The 22174-nt window shown below is 44.7% G+C and overlaps 1 long non-coding RNA gene and 1 pseudogene across 1 annotated transcript; both read left to right on the top strand.

The window, feature by feature from the left end:
- Positions 1 to 3155: 3155 nt before the first annotated feature.
- On the top strand, positions 3156 to 13772 carry LOC141051150 (uncharacterized). The gene is made up of 3 exons (XR_012220586.1): positions 3156 to 3244; positions 12737 to 12883; positions 13402 to 13772. It is a non-coding gene; the product is annotated as an uncharacterized lncRNA (long non-coding RNA).
- A 6304-nt stretch (positions 13773 to 20076) lies between these two features.
- LOC141051127 (uncharacterized) overlaps positions 20077 to 22174 on the top strand; it is a 68985-nt pseudogene continuing 66887 nt past the window's right edge.

Below are 22174 nucleotides of genomic sequence, written 5' to 3'. Positions count from 1 at the left end.
TTCTGGTCAGAGAGCGCGATGACATCATGTCTGCACGCCCTCTGCCTAAACAGTCCAAGTGCAGAGAGATGGAAGATGGGGATGACGAGGAGTCCAGAGTACAGGGATTCCCTAGCGAGGAGACTTATTTAATTGTTTTAAAGGTTGGGAGCAATTTTTGGGGAGCACAATACTCTGGAGAATGATATCTGGGGCCCACCATACACTGGAGCATTCCAAAGGTGGACATCAGTCACTGGAGCAGCATTTACAGGGCCCATTATACACTGGAGCATTAGAAATGGGGCCCATTATATATGGAGCATTATTTGGGCCCATAAGACACTGGAGTTTCATCCATGGTAAACAACATATACTGTAGCATTATGTGGAGCTCATCATATACTGTATGGAACATTATATGGGACCAATGATTCTGTATGGAGAAATATATGGGCCTCATTACTCTGTATGGCGCACTATGCGGTGGCCATAATGGATTGTGTCATGTGTTAAAGGAGCCTAGTGACACTCTTTGGCCCTGGGCCCACGAAAATCTGGAGCCAGCACTACCTCCTCCCCTCAACTCTAGCCAAATAACCCCCAGTTTTCAATGCCTAACTATTATTATAAAGTAAATTAAGGTTGACAAGCTTAAGGAATAAGATTGATGTTTTTGTCCTCCACTCACTGCCAACTTTTCTTCCCCATTGACTTACATTGGGTTTCGTGTTTCAGTCGGACTTCGACTTTTCACAATAATCGGCCGATTTCGTTCGACCCGACTTTTGCGAAAGTCGGGTTTCGTGAAACCCGACTCGACCCGAAAAAAGGCAAAGTTGCTCATCTCTATTAGTGAGTGCTGTCCAGCCCCTGTGTCTGAGGGATGGGGAAGAACCATGAGCCCAATTACAGGGCCTCTACCTCACCCCATGAAACATGTGGGAATCAATGACCAGAAGATCCTAGATCTCATCTACAAGATGATTGAGCTGCTGACTGGAGAGGTGACACTGCTGGGAATGCTGGGACATTATACAGTAATGCTAGGAAGGGATCGGGGGGATGATGGTATCATTGTATGTGTCAGGTTCCTATAAGATGTCAGGATGTCACCGTCTATTTCTCCATGGAGGAGTGGGAGTATTTAGAAGGACACAAAGATCTGTACAGCCCCTCACATCAACAGGTAATAGACAGGACTAAATACACACGGCCTATAATTATCTGTGTGGAAACAATTAATTCACTCCATGTACAGTGGGGCAAAAAAGTATTTAGTCAGTCAGCAATAGTGCAAGTTCCACCACTTAAAAAGATGAGAGGCGTCTGTAATTTACATCATAGGTAGACCTCAACTATGGGAGACAAACTGAGAAAAAAAAATCCAGAAAGTCACATTGTCTGTTTTTTTTTCATTTTATTTGCATATTATGGTGGAAAATAAGTATTTGGTCAGAAACAAGCAATCAAGATTTCTGGCTCTCACAGACCTGTAACTTCTTCTTTAAGAGTCTCCTCTTTCCTCCACTCATTACCTGTAGTAATGGCACCTGTTTAAACTTGTTATCAGTATAAAAAGACACCTGTGCACACCCTCAAACAGTCTGACTCCAAACTCCACTATGGTGAAGACCAAATTGCTGTCAAAGGACACCAGAAACAAAATTGTAGCCCTGCACCAGGCTGGGAAGACTGAATCTGCAATAGCCAACCAGCTTGGAGTGAAGAAATCAACTGTGGGAGCAATAATTAGAAAATGGAAGACATACAAGACCACTGATAATCTCCCTCGATCTGGTGCTCCACGCAAAATCCCACCCCGTGGGGTCAGAATGATCACAAGAACGGTGAGCACAAATCCCAGAACCACGCGGGGGGACCTAGTGAATGAACTGCAGAGAGCTGGGACCAATGTAACAAGGCCTACCATAAGTAACACACTACGCCACCATGGACTCAGATCCTGCAGTGCCAGACGTGTCCCACTGCTTAAGCCTGTACATGTCCGGGCCCGTCTGAAGTTTTCTAGAGAGCATTTGGATGATCCAGAGGAGTTTTGGGAGAATGTCCTATGGTCTGATGAAACCAAACTGGAACTGTTTGGTAGAAACACAACTTGTCGTGTTTGGAGGAAAAAGAATACTGAGTTGCATCCATCAAAAACCATACCTACTGTAAAGCATGGTGGTGGAAACATCATGCTTTGGGGCTGTTTCTCTGCAAAGGGGCCAGGACGACTGATCCGGGTACATGAAAGAATGAATGGGGCCATGTATCGTGAGATTTTGAGTGCAAACCTCCTTCCATCAGCAAGGGCATTGATGATGAAACGTGGCTGGGTCTTTCAACATGACAATGATCCAAAGCACACCGCCAGGGCAACGAAGGAGTGGCTTCGTAAGAAGCATTTCAAGGTCCTGGAGTGGCCTAGCCAGTCTCCAGATCTCAACCCTATAGAAAACCTTTGGAGGGAGTTGAAAGTCCGTGTTGCCAAGCGAAAAGCCAAAAACATCACTGCTCTAGAGGAGATCTGCATGGAGGAATGGGCCAACATACCAACAACAGTGTGTGGCAACCTTGTGAAGACTTACAGAAAACGCTTGACCTCTGTCATTGCCAACAAAGGATATATCACAAAGTATTGAGATGAAATTTTGTTTCTGACCAAATACTTATTTTCCACCATAATATGCAAATAAAATGAAAAAAAAACAGACAATGTGATTTTCTGGATTTTTTTTTCTCAGTTTGTCTCCCATAGTTGAGGTCTACCTATGATGTAAATTACAGACGCCTCTCATCTTTTTAAGTGGTGGAACTTGCACTATTGCTGACTGACTAAATACTTTTTTGCCCCACTGTATGTGTTTCCTCCAGTTCTATCAAGTGAGAGGACAACACCAGAGAGATGTCCCCGTCCTCTTCTTCCACAGGACTGTAAAGAAGAAAATCCCAATGTTCCTCAGGATTATCAGGTAGGTGGAGAGAAGGTGTCATGAGATCTCCCCTGATGTGTAGATGTCTGTGAAGGTCTTGTGCTCAGACTTGTTTTATCCACCAGTATTATTTGTTTTATATTTGTGTAATGAGAACGGTGGAGATGGCAGGATTAGAGCTGATCATAGATGTGTCTTCTCCATCTGTCTGTAACTTTTACAATATGTGTTTCAGGGTGAAGATTTGACCCATATTAATACTACAGAGACATATGTGAGGGGTGATGAGTGGTGTAAAGAGGAGATTCCTACAGATGACTACCCAGGTGAGTAGTACGTTAGTCACAAAATGCAGAGAAATCACAGATTGTACTACACAAAGGATAATGTGTTTCATTTTTTAGGGCTTGTTTACTCAGGATTTTTTTATGTGCATTTTTATTGACTGAAGGATTTAGTGCTTAAACAAAATAACGCACTATTTAGTATCTTTTTTTATTAAAGCATTTTAGCTACAACATTTCTCAGCCAAAAATAAAGTAATACAGTTTTCCCACTAAGAAGAATATAGGGCCGATCTCTGTACAATCTGCTTGTCACGTTCCATGCTGGATTGTGACAGATAAAGGCACATGTAACCTTTTTTTTTTCCTTTAAGCTGTTTGCTTAAAGTTAGTTTTGCCCCCGGTGGCCATTAGGGTCATTACACAGTGGTGTCTTTAGTTCTAGTTTTGCCCACGGTGGTGGCTAGTATTATTACATGGGAATCACTAGCAGGTGTGATGGCTCTGTCTCTTGCCTATAAAGGAGAGTCAGGTGGTCTCACTCACTGTTGGTGATATTGGTCATTTCCAACCATCCTTGGTAGAGGAAGGAGCTAGAGAAGAGTTCCTTGCAGCTCAGTCAGAGTCCTGGTGTGGAAGGAGCAACAGTGAGGAGTTCCTTGCAGCTCTGACAGAGCTTTGGTGATGTAGCAGCTATTCAGGAGGAAAGCTGCACTCAGGTGCTGGACTCTGTTGCTGGGAGCAATAGCAACAGAGCAAAGCTAAGTGGTTTTTCCCTGTTTGTATCTTTCCTTATGTGTGTTTTAGTGCAGTGGTAGGATTAGTTTCTGTACCTTCCAATTCATTAGAAAGGGATAGGTGCAGGGCGAGCTAGGGTTTTAGGTATCCTGCTCGTCGCCAGGTGCGGAACCTGTCTAGGGACCATCAGGAGTGTAGAGACACTGACTCAGGGGAGTGCAGGAGGACTCCACGTCCCCGTTCCCTACTGTAGTTCCCTCCAGTGTATCGGTTTCCCTGGTGTTTCCCTTAACTCTGTAAATTCGCCCTGCTGGAGGTGGTGTATCCAGATATATACATGTAACTATTGAAATTCGCCTGCTGGAGGCGGTGTATCCAGCTGCATGTTTCATTGTTTAAATTCGCCCTGTTGGAGGCGGTGTATCCAGGGTCACGGGTGTCATAGAAATTCGCCCTGCTGGAGGCGGAGTATCCAGTCACCCGTGACATTACACTGCTCTGACCGTTTGGTCATGTGATTGCTCCAGCCTAACTCATCCACAGCAGGAAAGGATTAGTCTCAGCTGCGGATAGTGATTGGCTACATCGATCACTAGTTCATCCTAAAGAGGAGGCATGGAGACTGGCGGGGCACCTGGCCATCAGTGGAAGGGGATTATTAGTAATAATTATATCTTATGAGCGATAAACCCTTGAGGGCCATGGACTTGGCATCAGCGTGTACAGGGCATGTGTTGTGTATTAGTCCCACCATGGACTTGATGCGGTGACTGTACAAAAGAGGTAAGTAACCCCTTATATGATGGACGTCTATGACCTCAAGTTAAGGATTCAGAGAATATGTAGATCCAGCACCACATAGAAAGGTTAAAACATGACTTTTATTCCTGGTTAAAACTATTCCTTCTGTGCAGGCATGTGCTAGCAAACAACACATACACTTATGGCCACTTCCCCGCCGACGCGTTTCATGCTTGTTCACAGCCCTTATTCATAGCTTGGGGAACAATACCCATTATCTGAGTATTAACCCCTTCACCCGAAGCCTGTTTTCAACTTCATGACCAGGCCATTTTTTTCAATTCTGACCACTGTCCCTTTATGAGGTAATAACTCTGTAACACTTCAACGGATTCCGGTGATTTTGAGAATGTTTTCTTGTGACATATTATGCTTTATGATATTGGTAAAATTTCTTCGATATGACTTACGTTTATTTGTGAAAAAAATGGAAATTTGGCAAAAATTTTGAAAATTTAGCAATTTTTGAACTTTGAATTTTTATGCCCTTAAATCAGAGAGATATGTCACAAATTTTAGTACATAAATAACATTTCCCACATGTCTACTATACATCAGCACAATGTTGGAACCAAATTTTTCTTTTGTGAGGAAGTTATAAGGATTAAAAGTTAGCCATGAATTTTTGATTTTTTTCAATAAAATTTACAAAACTATTTTTTTTTAGGGACCACATCATATTTTAAGTCACTTTGAGGGGTCTATATGACAGAAAATGCCCGAAAGTGACACCATTCTAAAAACTTCACCCCTCTAGGTACTCAAAACCACATTCAAGACGTTTATTAACCCTTCAGGTGCTGCACAGGAGCTAAAGCAACGTGGAAAGAAAAAATTAACTTTTAACTTTTTAGTCACAAAAATGATCCTTCAGCAACAATTTGTTCTTTTTTACAAGGATAAAAGGAAAAAATGGTCCACTAAAGTTGCTGAGCAATTTGTCCTGATGACGCTGATACCCCATATGTGGGAGAAAACCACTGTTTGGGTGCCATGGCAGGGCTTGGAAGGGAAGGAGCACCTTTTGACTTTTTGAACGCAAAATTAGCTGGAATTGAGAGCAGACGCCATGTCGCATTTGAGACCTCGATGTCCTTAAACATTGGAGAAACCCCACAAGTGACCCCATTTTGGAAACTAGACCCTTTAAAGAACGTATGTAGCTGTGTGGTGAGCACTTTGAACCCCAGGTGCTTCACAGAAGTTTATAACGTAGAGCTGTGAAAATAAAAAAGTCATTTTTTTTCCACAAAAATGATCTTTTAGGAACAATTTTTTATTTTCATAAGTGTAAAAGGAGAAAATTGTCCACTAATCTTGTTGAGCAATTTCTCCTGAGTACACCGATACCCCATATGTGGGGGAAAACCACTGTTTGTGCGCACAGCAGGGCTCGGAAGGGAAGGAGTGATGTTTTGGATTGCAGACTTTGATGTAATGGTCTGCGGGCGATCATGTTGCATTTGCAGAGCCGCTGAAGTGCCTAAACTGGAAATTCTCCACAAGTGACCCCATTTTGGAAACTACACCCCTGAAGGATTTTATCTAGACCAGACCTGGGCAAAGTGCAGGCCACATCTGGTCCTCTGGCTGTCTCAGTCTGGCCCTCTGATCAAGACAGCCGTCGGGCTGGAAATCAGAGGTCCACGGGCTGCATTATGCCTGTCTGGCCGCTCACTGTTTCCATGTGCACCATGGCTCTGTGTGGCGCTGCTGACTCCTGTGGTGGAGGAGGGGCCTCCGGCCACTTCCTCCACCAATCAGCGTGTGAAACAGCTGATGCAATGAAATGACGTCATCGCGTCAGCTGTTTACTCCAGAGAGTCCGTGCACTGGAGGCAGGGAAAGAAGCACAGTGCCAGGGAACAGGATGAGGTGAGTATATGGTGGGTTTTTTTTCCTTGTTTATGGGCTATTTGGGTGGGCATGAGGAGGCTATGGGGGTGATAACATGGTGCTGCACACATGGGGCCACAATATGGCTCTGCACATGGGGGGTAACATGGTGCAGGACATGGGGGATGACATGGTGCTGCACATGGGGGGGTGACATGGTGCTGCACATGGGGGGGTGACATGGTTCTGCACATGGGGGGTGACATGGTGTTGCATGAGGGTGACATGCTGCACATGGTGTTGCATATGGGGGAGATATGCTGCACATGGGGAGACTATGGGGGCAACATGCAGTGTATATAGGGAGGCTGTGTGGGGTTCATGCAGTGCATATAGGGAGGCTGTGTTGGGCTCATGCAGTATATAGGGAGGCTGTGTGGGACTCATGTCACATATGGAGGAGGCTGTGTGGGGCTCATGCCGCATATAAGAGGCTGTTGGGAGGCTCATACGATATACAGTAGGAGCTGTGCTCGGGTTCAAACGATATATAAGGGGATGTCGGCATACTTAATTCTGCTCAATATATAATTCTGATGCAATTAATATTAATAAAATTAGCAATAATATAATAATTATAAAATATCGATATTAATATTGAGCAGAATTCATTTTGGCCTATTGGTTCGGCCTTCCACAACAGTCATGGTCTTTCGTGTGGCCTCTCAGGAAAATTAATTGACCACCCCGGATCTAGAGGCATAGTTTTATAGTAATTATTATAATGCTTTTCGTTTTACTGGTATATGAATTTATATTGTGGTGTTATGTGTAAGATGTGCGGGGTACATCAGATTATAAAAGTGTTTTGTGTCAACAAGGTATAAACTAATTTAGCAATTTGTGGACGTGTCGTATGCTTTGAAACAATCCTTAATGCAAAGGCCAGGTTTCTCAGGGCTGGTTTCACAATAGTAAGTTGTGTCCTTTAGGATTCCCCTCTTGGAGCGTACTCTGCACCATTTTTGTGATCGTCCGCGCTGTTTGGTGAACCTGTCCTGTGAAATGATGACCTGGGACATTACGGGCACTATCAGATTCAGAAGTACTGGGACCCTCACCTCCCTGAGTGCCAAACATTAGTGCCTTGATGACTTCCTCCTGAAACTAAGCGAGATCCCCATATTGCTTGCAGATCGGAACAGCACAAAAGCATTGTACAGTGCCATCTGTACAATGTGCACAGCCAATTTTTTGTACCATACTTTGGCTTTTTGCATGGCACTGTATGGTTGGAGGACTTGATCTGAAAGCTCCACACCCCCCATGTACTGACTGTAATCCAAGATACAATCTGGCTTTGGGACTTGTGTTGTGGTCCCATGAACAGTGTTCTGTCCTCACTAAATGAAGCAGAATTCATGTAGTTTATACAGGCAGCTAAACTGCTATACCGGGGTCCAATAAGGAGATTGTAGTTGAATCTGTGCTTTATTGAATGTGATGGTATATTGGTGCGGTGAGACAGCGATGCTGTCACAAGGGGAGAAGAGAAATGAGATGCTTCCTGAATGCAGGCATAAGGAAAATGGTGGACTGGAGGGAAAATGGGGGCTGAACTAACCATAATCCTTTGCAAAGGGCTACCAGGATGCATTGCAAAGTGAAATAGCAAAGTGAAAGTAAAACACACAATAACACTGCGGTTATGACTCTGGTCACTAGATGGAGCCAGAAACACTGAAAACATTAACAAGCAGATAATCAGGATTCTGAATCAGATGTTGGAGACAGAACAAACTTTGACAAGGGTGCTCTTGTCACAGTGTTTGGTGGTCAAGATAAGAACATCCCTTTTGTCCTTATACCTGACCACCAGCATGTTGTCACTGCATTGGGCTCTGATTTCCCCATTTCTCAGCGTTTGCCCAATTAGCGGCTTAGGGAGGTCTCGCTGATTTTTTTCGCACGGTGCCACATGCAACTGTACCTCTGGCAGAGAGGGCCTTGAAGAGTGGGATGCTGGTGTAAAAGTTATCAATGTAGAAGGTGATAACCCTTATCCAGCAGTGGGTGCAGCAATTCCCACACAATTTTCCCACTCACCCACAGGACGGAGGGGGCATTCGGGGGGGTTAATCTGGGTGTCCTTCCCCTCGTAGACCCTAAATCTGTGGGTGTACCCTGAGGTACTCTCGCACATTTTGTACAGTTTTAGTCCATACCTGGACCTCTTATTGTGCAGCTATTGTCTGAATTTTAGCCTCCCTTTGAAGTGAACAAGAGATTCATCAATATAGATGTCCCTCTGGGGTGTGTACACCTCAGCAAATTTTCTGCTGAAGTGTTCAACCACTGGCCGAATTTTATATAGACGATCAAAGTTTGGATCGTCTCGGGAAGTACACTGCGCATTATCACCATAATGCAAAAATGTATGCATCCCTTCAAATCATGTTCTTTTCATGGCCATGCAGAATACTGCGGTGCTGTAGAGAATATCAGTACTCCAGTATTGCCCAAGCTCTGGTTTTTTATTATGCAAATATGCATCACAATTCCCCAAAATGTCATCATCTCTGCTGCATTTACGGGAGTCCATCTGGCGTATGATGACGTGGGATTTTGGGTGAAAAATTGTTGGGCATACAGGGTTGTCTGGGCCACCATAAGATTTATTATTTCATTACTGAAAAAGAATTTGAAGAAGTCAAATTCAGTGAGGCCTGTGGTGTCAAACTGGATTCCTGAGCTGCTGCTGAAATCCAGAATGACAGTCTGATAATTTTTGAGGGGGTGCAATCCATATGGGATCGATTGCTGCAGGAGTTGCCTGGGTCCTAGGGTGCCTTGTTGGGTGTCCTTCCTCACTAGATGAGGAGGAGGAATATAGGAATGTGGGATCTTCCTCACTGGCTGTATCCATGTCGCATGTAAGGATGGCGTAATGGGCCATTTTTTTTTATTTTTCCAAACCTCGGGGATGTATATGAAAATGGAGCTTTTACACGTGTAATGTGTGGGGCTTGTGTATAGGGTACTATTTATTATTACAAAAGAGAGAGAAAAAAATGTTGAGAGATAAATGTAGAAGGAAAAAATGGAAATAAAAATCAGATGTAAAAAGTTTGTATAAAAAAATACAGACGTTCACTACACTAATGCCCTCCCTATAAATTTACCCGACGCAAATTCTTTTTTTACAAAAGAAAAATGGACGTTACCAACAATGTGACATACACTCCCCTAATTCACTAGCTAAAAATTTACTCGACACAACTAATTATTTTTACAAAAGAAAAACAGACTTCACCAACAATGTGACATACGCTCCTATAATGCACTTTTTATGCAAGAAAAAAAGCTACCTCCCTACTTATAAAACTACTCTGCACGTTGTTTTTTTATTTTTCTAAAACAAGATCGGTCATCACTAACGCTGTGACGCCGGCTATACTAACACGCTACCTTGCTACCACTAAAACTATGCTATACATTTTTTTTTCTCTAAAACAAGATTGGTCGTCACTGACGATGTGACGCCGGCTACGCTACCTTGCTACGTCTAAAACTATGCTGTACTACCTACTATTATTATTTTTTTTCTAATAACAAAATTGTATGTCTCTTAGACTGCGATGTCCGCTATGCTAACTAGCTAAAAAAAAATTCCAGTGGCGCAGGGATGAGGGGGACTGGGAAAGGGGATGTCACCAAACACTGACACCGGCTATGCTACTTTACTACGTCTAAAACTACACTGTACTAACTACTATTATTATTTTTTTCAAATGCGGATCCGGCCACCAAAAAAACGTTTCATTGTCCATCCTGTCCTGTCAGCGGACGCCAAAATTTTGGCGGATCCGTAAAAAAACGGATCCAACGGATGACCATCCGTCAAGATCCGCTGATAATGCAAGTCAATGGGAAAAAAAGAAAATGGCGGATCCGTTTTTTTTGCAAAACAGCGGATTTTGACTGATGGACACAAACGGATGTGTGAAAAAGGCCTTAGAGTGCGATGTCCGCTACACTGACTAGCTAAAAAAAGAAAAATTCCTGTGGCGTAGTCTCTGATCAGCAGCGATACTGATCAGAGTGCTTTGGATACAGGAAGAGCACGAATGCTCTGTGCATGATGCCACATACATGAAAAAAAGTGCAAAAAAGTGCGCTAAAAATTAAATGGGGAGGGTGGTACTGGAACATAAATGGGTGGATTAGGAAAGGGATGAGGGAGGTGGTGCTGCTGTGATCACAGGAGTCACACAGCAGGCAGATCGCAGGAGGATCACAATGAAGCAGCAGCACTTGGAGGCAGGCGATCACTGGGGAGAGCACACTGGCCACCAATGGATTCTTTCACTCAGGTACACAGAGGGGCTTGGAGAACCGCTCTGCATGCCAAATCTTAGGTAAAGATGGCATGCAGGGCGGTGATCCCTATTTTAGATTAACCCCTTTGGCACTGATTGGCTAGAAGCTATTGTTCAGCCAATCGGTGCCATAGGGGTTAATCAGGTGAGTTGACATGGCAATCACCCCACCCACTGTGACAGCTGTGATTGGTGGTGTGTCACACAGCACAGATCATAGCCTGTCACATGCTTTTTTTTTTCCAATAGCTTTATTGGTAACATTGCTGTGATTGGCTGGTGAGAGTTCGCCAGCCAATCACAGCGATCGCAGACGCAGGAGGGCGGATCAGCCCCCCATGGTGACGTGCAGGGATGGTTTGCTGTCGGGAACAGCAGCCATCCTAACCGGATCACCGCACGATGCAGCGCGATGACCGGAACTAGCAGCGCCGTATAGTACTGCGGTTTGCGGGAACACAGCTCCCGCAGAGCCGTACTAGTACGGCGCATGTCAGGAAGGGGTTAAACACTGGTGATAACATGGTACAGGAGTAATCACTTAATCCAACGGTAGAAAATAGATCGTAACAACATTGAAAAGAGATGTAATAATAAAAAGAGAAATATATACTGTATATAAGATGTTGACAGGTTTACATGAGATCCGTCTCTTCGAGCCTCCAGATCATCGCCTTTTATAGATCTGTAGCTTTAGCAAAATTTTCCATTAACAAGCTGGACATAACAGGTCAATGTCCAAAAAACACATAAGCCTTAAGATATCTGTAATATAGCACAGTTGTGGTTCGGGATGTCATCTTGTCTTTTGCTATTTTTGCATATCTCGATTAACTATTTCACATCCTTAACAGATCAATATGCATTAATAAGATTTATTGCAAAAATGCATATATAGAATAATAAGTACTATTAGATCCCTCAGGATTGAAGTAATACAATCATATACATACCATTATAGCAGTAGAGGCACTAATGGATCATAGGTGAAATAAGTACAATCAGATATTAGATACTATCTAATCTTACCTTCAGACCCCACCAGTCTTTAAGGACAGGATGGACCTGCTGATAAGGAGAGCGTTTGATAATAACATCCTAAATAAAGAGGCTGACTTCCTGACCACCCACCATCCGGTAATACAAACGTTCTATATCTTACCAAAGGTGCATAAGTCTCCTACAAATCCTCCAGGTAGACCCATAGTGTCAGGAATTGGGGGCCTGATGGAGCGCCCTTGTATTTATATTGACCATTTCCTTCCACCTCTGGCCTCTTCTTTGGACTCTTTTGTTAGGGACTCAGCACATCTGATGTCCTTCTTGGAGGAATTTACAATCCTAGAGGGCACCACCTTGATTGGTTTAGATGTGCAATCGCTATACACAAACATTTCCCATAATCATGGAGTAGAAGCTGCCTCCTTTTTCCTTGATAAGCAATCTATAATGGATGGTGAGCATAAGAAGATTCTTCTAGAATTGTTGTATTTCATATTAGATAAAAGCTATTTCACTTTTGACAGGAAATTTTATAGACAGATATCAGGAACCGCTATGGGGGCAAGATGTGCGCCCTCATATGCGAACCTATTTTTGGGTTGGTGGGAGGAGCTAGTGGTATCAAGACATCCACTTTTTTCTGAGAAAGTACTGGCTTGGAGACGGTACATAGATGATGTCCTAATTATCTGGACGGGCACCCTGGACGAATGTAAACAGTTTGTTGAAGATCTGAATAACAACCCGTTAAATATTAAATTGACCTCTACATTTTCAGAGACTTCACTGGACTTTTTGGATCTCAAGTTCACGATCCAGGGTGACAAAGTCAAGTCTTGCCTTTATCGAAAGGAAACAGCTACCAACAGTCTCCTCCATTATGACAGCTTTCACCCAAGACATCTAAGAAATGGAATACCTAAAGGTAAGTTTTTAAGACTCCGTAGAAACTGCAGTTCTTATGAGGACTTCCGATCTTTAGCCACTGATCTCACCTCCCGGTTCACTAGTAGAAAGTATCCCAGGAGGGTAGTGTCTAGAGCCTTTCAATGTGCCAACAATACTGATAGATCTAGCTTGCTTCAGAAACGGGTACGGGATAGTAAGAGAGATCGTTCTCTAATTGCAACGTACAATAATCAGTAGACTGATATCCACAAAATTTTATCTAAAAATTGGAATATTCTATTAAGTGAGCCCAGACTCTCTAATTACATCTCTTCAACCCCTAAAATGGTGGCTAGGCGTGCAGAAAACCTGAAAGACCGGTTATGCCATAGCCACTATCAGAGACCAAGGGTACACATGGAAAGGGGAATTAGAATCTATGGGACCTACGCATGCGTAGGATGTAATGTATGCCAATATATGATCGGACAAGAGGGATATTCCATCCCCACAGTACCGTCTCAAGTAAGACCAAAATTCTTTTTTTAATTGCAGGTCTAGAAATTTGGTTTATCTTCTAATCTGTGGATGTCCGAAATCATATGTTGGTCAAACCACTCCAGAACTAAGAAGACGTACCCAACAACATCTGTCTAATATCTCTACAGCCAAGAAAGACAGGGAGAAAAATAAAGCAACCTCATCTGTGGCGGCCCATTTCCTGGACGTACATCAAAGTAGCACCAAGGGATTGAAGATTATGGGCCTAGAAATGGTTAACACCAATATTAGGGGAGGATACACGACCCTTAAACTACAGAAATGCGAATGGATATGACTTGTGTAGCCTTGCCCTGTTGGGCCTAAATGAGGAACTGTTATTCTCAGGCTTCTATAAGCAATTATAATGGATTGGTGTATCTATATTAATTGAAATTGAGCCTCTTGTTTCTTCTGCTTCGGCCATTTTTGCAGCTGTGTAACCCTTTTCACTCTATTTAGGCCTAGACGGCACCTTGGCAAAATTCCTATATAGGTTTAAATGAGTGCTTTACATGTTCCAGATGGATCAAACTATATATATATTAGATTAGGTTTAGGACAGTTGTCATCTTATATATTTTTAATTTGTAACATGTGCCGATCATAGTGGTTTGGGATGTGACTTACCCTACTTATTTAATCCCTTTTTTTGAATGGCACCAAATATAGTCCTTCTTAACACCTCTTTTGCCCCTACATAGGAAACTTTACTTCTTGGGACTAATCTTTCTCTTAATTTTGAGATAGATAAATATTCTTGTTACACCTTTTTCAACCATTAGGTTGGTTGATATGACATCTATCTTGAGGTGTCAATGTGTCACGATCACGTGTGTCTGGACGCAGCGAGTACCGCAAGGCAAAACCATATGACACACATGACCCTGGATACACCGCCTCCAGTGGGGCGAATTTAACTAATAAGATGTGCAACTGGATACGCCGCCTCCAACAGGCGAATTTAGGTATTACACGTAAATCTGGAAACCCCGCCTCCAGTAAGGCGAATTTAAATAATAAAGGGGGAACCTGGGTAACATTAACAATGGTGGGCCCTGCAATAGGGAATAGGAAGTGGAGACCTCCTGTACTCCCCTGAGCCAGTGTCCCTGCTCTCCTAACGTTCCTATGCCGGTTCCGCACCGGGCGATGCACAGGAACCTAAAAACCCTAGCTCGCCCTGAACCTAAACCCTCACTAGGGAATTGGTCGGTGCGGAAACTAATCCCACCACTGCACTAAACACACATGAGGGAAAATGACAATACAGGGGAAACACCACTTAGCATTGCTCTGTTGCGTACCCTCCTAGCAACAGAGGCCACCACCTGTGTGCATCTTCTCCTCCACCCGGATCCATCACCATAACTGGATCATTCACCATAGTGCAGCCTTGGAGCAGAGTCCACCACCAGTTGCAGCTGCCCAGTAAACAGAGTCCCAAAGATGAGTCCAGCTTCTGCCAAAAAGTCCAGTATGCTTGAGTCCAGTTTTCAGCAACCAAGTCCAGCATGCTGAGTGCAACTCTCACCATCGTCGCCACTCCACCAAGCCATGCCAGCACTTCCTGCCGACACCATAAACTGTGACTCCACCACGCCATGCCAGCCCTTCTTGCAGACCACATAGCTGCCACTCGTCCCCTCTGGCTGGGCTGCGCAGGACTCATGTTTAGCTCCTTCCTCACCCAGGCTTGCTTCCCAAATGACGAACACAATATCACCAACAGTGATTGAACACACCTGGCTCTCTTTTATTGAGCCTCACACCTGATTTATAATTACATGCACCAAACCAAAGAAACTAAAGTGCACTACCACTCACCACCACCGGGGCAACTTAGAATGAACGACACCACGTGTAATAATTCTAATGGCCACCGGGGCAATTACATCACTTTGGCACCTAGCCAAAGGAAAAAAAGTTCACTTATCCATTTAAACTGTCAGATCCACGCTGGATCATGACAGTACCCCCTCCTTAATGAGGGGCCTCTGGACCCTCAAGACCATTCCCCATTAGGGAAACACCAACAGCGGGGATGCCCAGATCCTGAGTTCACCCCACCACTACCTGACACTTCAGGTTAATGACAAACGCACCGCTGGTATTGGCAATACATGTTCTGGAGGCACCACTCATCTCCACAGTGCCGACCTGGGGAACGAGTTTATGTATGTGTATGTTTAGTATGCGCAGGTAACACTTCGCAACACTCTTCCACTGATGTTTTTTTTTTTTTGGTGGCCACCCATACACGCTCGTTCACACACAGGTCCAGACCTGAACATTTATTGCACACATTCGTTTGTCATTTATTTGGTGAACTCCTTCTGGACACGACAACAGAGGCGTCCCCCTGCTGTCACCACACTTACACCCCCGCTATTCACCAAGGGACACCACCCTCCAACCCTTTCACGAGGTCTACCCTCCCAGGTTTGGTTAATGGCGAGGGTTGAGATTTGTCCCTACTCCCCCGCAGCGCACCTGCTGCACACACCTGGAGGAGAAGGTGACAGGAATATGGAGGAAATATACACTCGCTGGTCGCCTTCCTCCAAGCGACCAGGAGGGGGCGGCCTCTTCGGTGGGATAGAAGATTTGGCGTGAGCCCTGCAGACTATCACCAGTCTGCTCAATACAGGGACGTACCCCTTCACCTCGGGGAACTCCAGACAGCACCATGGGAATCACCAACTCCACCCACCTGTCTGGTATGAACAAGTCCCGCTCCCCAGCAGTGACTCAAGGGGGCTTTTGCCAGACCCTCAATTTGCCAAAGCCGCCATTTTGATTTCCTGGTTGCCTGAGCAGAGGCCCCAGACCCTGATAACTGCTGCTGCAGCGGCTCTAACACACCTTACCGCTTCCCACTCACCTCAGTGAGGCCCGGCAGCAATTACTCACAGGTCTCCACATGGCCAAAGAACTCTGTATGATTTAAATGCACTTTTGCTTTTTACTTATTTAATTATAGCAGGGTTTTTATCATTTTGTCTTTTGTAGGTTTTGTATGCTTTTTGGCCATGTGAACATACATTTATATGCTGCATGTGTACCAACTCAAACCAAGCTCAATTTTTGTGTTTTTTCTTTGTATTTTTGCATTCTGTGCAAGCTGGGGTGTGGCCACCCTCTCCTGAGCTGGAAATTGTATTTAAAGGCTTCCCCTGACTGGTGTCCGGTGGTTGGGTCCCGGTCCTTGTCTGCCCTTATTCACACAGACGTCAACTTTGACACATGATAAGGTTACTAATACTAGACAGTGTAGGACCGCCCCGACCACAGAGTCACCTTGTCGATGGTGGGACGGCTTTTATGCTATGTTTGATCAAATACAGTATTACTAAGAACTCTGTATGATTTAAATGCACTTTTGATTTTTACTTATTTAATTATAGCAGGGTTTTTTTTATTTTGTCTTTTGTAGGTTTTGTATGCTTTTTGGCCATGTGAACATGCATTTATATGCTGCATGTGTACCAACTCAAACCAAGCTCAATTTTTGTGTTTTTCTTTGTATTTTTGCATTCTGTGCAAGCTGGGGTGTGGCATCCCTCTCCTGAGCTGGAAATTGTATTTAAAGGCTTCCCCTGACTGGTGTCCTCTGGTTGGGACCCGGTCCTTGTCTGTCCTTATTCACACAGACGTCAACTTTGACACATGATAAGGTTACTAATACTAGACAGTGTAGGACCGCCCCGACCACAGAGTCACCTTGTCGATGGTGGGACGGCTTTTATGCTGTTTGATCAAATACAGTATTACTAAGAACTCTGTATGATTTAAATGCACTTTTGCTTTTTACTTATTTAATTATAGCAGGGTTTTTTTCATTTTGTCTTTTGTAGGTTTTGTATGCTTTTTGGCCATGTGAACATGCATTTATATGCTGCATGTGTACCAACTCAAACCAAGCTCAATTTTTGTGTTTTTTATATAATACTCCCTGGTCCGACGTAGTCCATTTGATAACGAGTGTCCCATGACGATCTCCCATGTAGAACATTCACATGCAGCTATTGTGCCGTAAGTGACAGCACGGAGCTGCAAAACTCTGGTGAATTCCAGTGGCTCAGTGATACACTGACAGGAGCATAGCTCCTGGTAGTGTATCACCGGCGGATGTGGGAGATCGACGTGGGCCATTCATTATTATAGGATTACGGCGGACAAGGGAGTCTATTAATGGTTTATTATTTTTTATTTTTTTGCAGGAGATCGAGGGCTTCAGGGACTAGGTGATTAGTGAGTATGTACTCTATGTTGTATGTACTGTATGTTGTATGTACTGTATGGGATTATAGGCACTGTATGTGTATTGTATGTGATTATGTGGTTTGTTAACAATTGTACTCAGTCGCTGGATGACGGGACTACTCTCCATTCATCATAGCCAGATGGGAGCAGTAGTCCCATGCGACGACTGATGACAGACACACCCAATATTTACCAAATCAATCAGACGTCCGACATCAATCATCATGCGACAATAGGACTCCATTTTCCTCAAGATGGTGGCTCCTTCTTCCTCACCAACACAATACACATGCCCACACACTTCCTTCTTTGTGACATCATTTCCCTCTGCAGCGTTTTTGACATACAAATCTGCACCAACTCTGCAGCAAAATCGTAAATTATTTTACAACTGCGGTTTTGCTGTGGATTTGACTGACTCAATGGAAGTCAATGGGTGCAGAACCGCTGCAGATCCGCAAGAATTGAACATGCTGTGGGAAAAAAAGCGAAGTGATTCCGTGTGGATTTTTCCTCAGCATGTCCACACAAATTCTCAATTTCCCATTGACTATCATTGGTTGTGCACTGCACTGCTTATTGATGCAATTCCACGCGTCCAAAAACGCTGCGAATCTGCATAAAAATCTGCAACGTGTGCACATAGCCTTAGTGTTTTGTTTAGTGCATTCCTATATTGACCCTGGAGCGCCCGCCAGGGCCGTGGGGATACTCGGTACCGGACCGGTTCTTAAGGGGATGTGTCACAGTAGCAGTGACCCGGTCCGTGGCCCTGGGTGTCCAATGAAAAGAATTATAAAAGGAAAATAAAGTTTATAGGGGTTAATTCGTGACACCACCTGTGGTACTTGGCAATAAGGTGTTGGCCAACGCTGCTTTAAGAGACAGCTGGGGCTGATGGTAATGCAGCAGAGTTGGTACAGCTGTCCACAGGTAGAGCTAAGTCCCAGGGCAATTATATTATAAAAGATGGTGATAATGCATGTAATGCAGGGCAGGTGATGCAGTAAATAACTCTGAGGACACAGCAGGGCAACAGTTTCCTTTATCTTTACTGGATGTTCTGAGGTGCAGACCGGAGCACTGGTGCAAGTGGAAACGGAGATCCGGGCAGCCTGGAAGCAATTTAAAATCCCCTAAGACAGATGGTGTTGGAGGCCTCCTTACTATGCTGTTCTCTGAGGTCCTTACTGCCTGAAGCTATGCTCAGTCCTCTGTTCCTTACTGTTATTTAGTCCTTGCCTGTATGGCAGGCAGCTTGAGTCTTTTACAGGTGTCACTCCTTCGTGGTGGCTCCGGCTCTGGTATGCTGCCTTCAGGTGTGTGATGGGGCCAGGAGGCCTGTAGTCTCCTGTCCTCTGGATTTGGCTGCTGGGACTGTTGTACCCATTCAGCCACGGACTCCGGCGTCCCATGTCAAGCACTCTCCCCTGGGTTGCGCTTGGTCACAGCTCCAATCCCCCGGCTTTCCTAAACTTCCACTTTCCTCTCTCTTCACTCTGCTCTTGGGACCAGCTCCTCACAGCTCCTGTCCCTTGTACAGACTGCAACTCACTAACTCCACATCCAGCCCAGAGCTTAAAGGAAATCTCCCCTGAAACTGGGTTTAGAGCTCCCCCTTCTGGTCTGGAGTAGGAAAAGTGTTGGATTTTGGTATTACCTGGCTAAGGGACCCGTCCTTGCTTCCTGGCATGTCATCACCCCCTTGTGAGGGAGGCAAAGCCACTGTGGCAACCGGACTCCTGGTGTGCCCCAACCCCGCCTTGTTTTTGACTATTCTTATGGATCTTGATTTTGTCCTTGATGTGACCTCTCTGCTTGGAGACCATTCCTACCTTTGGATGGCGGCACTTCCATGGTAGCTTTACACTGGGTCCTATTATAAAACCAGATCCCTGAACAGGGGTGAAATGGTTTTGGGATTTCTCTGGAGTCTTCCAGAGTGGCTTGTGCCAAGTCTGTCCCAGGCAGCCTTTTGCGCTTGTAGCCTCAGGCAGACATTATAGTTGTCATGTAATTATATGACAACAAGCTGCTTTTCCTGATTTTCTCAATGTTCGGTGAAATACTGCTGCCATTTGCTCACTGAGAGAAGTAGAAAGAGAAGCTAGTTGTCACGTGACTGTGCTTCTGAAAGTCGCATATGAGTGATCACGTGATGACTGCTGCAACCAGGAATATTCATGAATGAGGGTCTGAAAAAAAAACTCACAACAAAGAAATTTTGAGGTAAAACCTGGTGATTATGGAGCTGGTACATCTCTCTGTAAATGCTCTGAAGTCTCCTGAGCAAGTGGTCGCTCTACGGGAACGTGCCCCCTGTGTGCGCTGCCTGGACTCCGCTCCTCCAGCACCAGGACAGCCAGCACAGTCCTGTATATACTGAGGCCCCTGATCATGTGACCCTGACTCCTCCCCTCCTGTGACCTCATCCTAGGTCCTGTGCGCACAGAGCAGCCATATATGTGGAGTGCGGCTCTGCAGGTGGAGGTAGGTGCTGGAGATTCCCCATTACTGGGCGCAGGCGCTAGGACATTTGTATTTGTCATTCTGGGCTTCATATAAGGGAACCTGTCACGATGAGGGTAGAAAATGTCCGCAATTCTCTCATCGTCTTCCTGCATTGTCGCCAGTTAGAGCCGCGCTCGTTTCTCCTCCGTCCCATAGACGATGAATAGGGAGGATCGCACACGTCCCCTGTAGAAGCCTCTCTGCGGTTCTATATACCGGACTTGTTTCTATTGCGATTTCTTCAGGCGACATTTATAATTGTGGCAGTTACAATGAATGACTCCTGTAAATCCCCCTCATGGCCGCTCCCCGGGACCCTCCCAGTGTCATTGCATTGTATTAATAATCTTCACCATTATCTGTCACGGGGTTACCGCGACAGTGTGGAGCCAAATGACTGCAGCATCTGATTGCATCTACTCTGGCACAGAGAAGAAGCACTTCTCCATTTATTCTGGCTGAACAGGGGTTAATCGGCCATGTTGGAAATCCCTGTACTCAGTTGTGCTTGGTTAGCCACTCCTTATCCCTTCATAATCTAGGCTCTGTTACTGATCCTCATCAGAGCTAGCTTTATTACTGCATGGCTTAAGGAGGGAGAGGAGTACAGATGAGATGGAGAGTTGAAGGCGTTATTAGTGACTGTTGCTTGGTTTGTATGCATGGTAATTCTTTATATTATGTTTTTGTTTATTCCCCTACCTTCACACCATGGTGCATTCCTCTGTTACATGTGAGTGAATATTCTGTGTGCCTAGAGTTTTCTGTTAACCCTTGTTCGTGTTGCCTTGTTTGTCGGATTGGTGTATTACAGTGCATAGTAGCGTCCTCTCTTCCCTGGGTGGGGGAAGAGAACAGATGGAGGGCTAACTTAAGAGATAAGGCAAGAGCAGAGGCCCTGGCATCTTCGCTATCTGAAGTATCCCGGGGAGCAGGGCGAGCTAGGGCGCCCCCTAGTGTTAGGGACAGGGAAGGCAAGCCCTAGTGCTGGGTCAGATGTGTCATGACATTATCCATGTAGATGGCAGATTCTGGGGAAAGGACACAAAATACATTGAGTTCAGGCCGCACTCCATCTTTATGATATATTTCCACTCCATCACGCAAGCGTCCATTGTTTCCTTCAGTCTGTTCACATCGCTACAACAACGTTGGATATTGGATGGCAGTATGTCTGAGATGTAATTGGTCTGTTATATTAGACCTGCGCTAAGTGCCTGCTCGCTCGCTCGCTGTCTTTGTTGTCTCCCTAGGCGCAGTCAGCATTGGTGGAGGAGGGGCCTCCGGCCACTTCCTCCACCAATCAGCGTGTGAAACAGCTGACACGATTATGTCATTTCATCGCGTCAGCTGTGTACCGCCGGAGAGTCAGTGCACCGGAGGCAGCAACAGAAGCAGAGCACCACAGAACGGGACTGAGGTGAGGGAGGCTGTGTGGGGCTTATGCTGTATATAAGGGGCTGTGGGAGGTTCATTCGATTTACAGAAGGGGATGTACTTGGGTTCAGAGATAAATAGGGGGATGTCAGCATATGTAATTCTGCTCAAAATTAAGTGATACAATTAATATCAATAAATTAATATTGAGTAGCATTAATTTCAAGCTATTGATTCGGCCTTCCACAACAGTCATGGTCTCTCATGTGGCCCCTCGGGAAAATTGATTGCCCACCCCTGTGTTACATTATGGGTTATGCCCGACATGCTGCCACCATGAAGATGTGACGTGAAGATTTCTTCATAGCATATGGATTAGATTCTTTATGATGTTATATCAGCTCATCTTCTTCCCATTCAGGTCCCTATACTATTTGATCCTCTTAGTGGAGATCTTCTATATAAGAGAAACCTACTGATTGACCCATCAAGGATGGATAGGGTCAGGAACAAGATGGTGGAGAGGATATTACACCTCACCCTAGAGATCCTCTTCCGGCTTACTGGAGAGGTGAGAGATTCTGATGACGTCACATTACATCATTCTTATCTATGGGAATAACAGATGGACAGA

The sequence above is a fragment of the Dendrobates tinctorius genome, unplaced genomic scaffold (genome assembly GCF_039654945.1).
Source record: "Dendrobates tinctorius isolate UK_male_01 unplaced genomic scaffold, ASM3965494v1 ptg000155l, whole genome shotgun sequence".
Classification (NCBI taxonomy): domain Eukaryota; kingdom Metazoa; phylum Chordata; class Amphibia; order Anura; family Dendrobatidae; genus Dendrobates; species Dendrobates tinctorius.
This window is presented reverse-complemented; position numbering and strand designations above follow the sequence as displayed.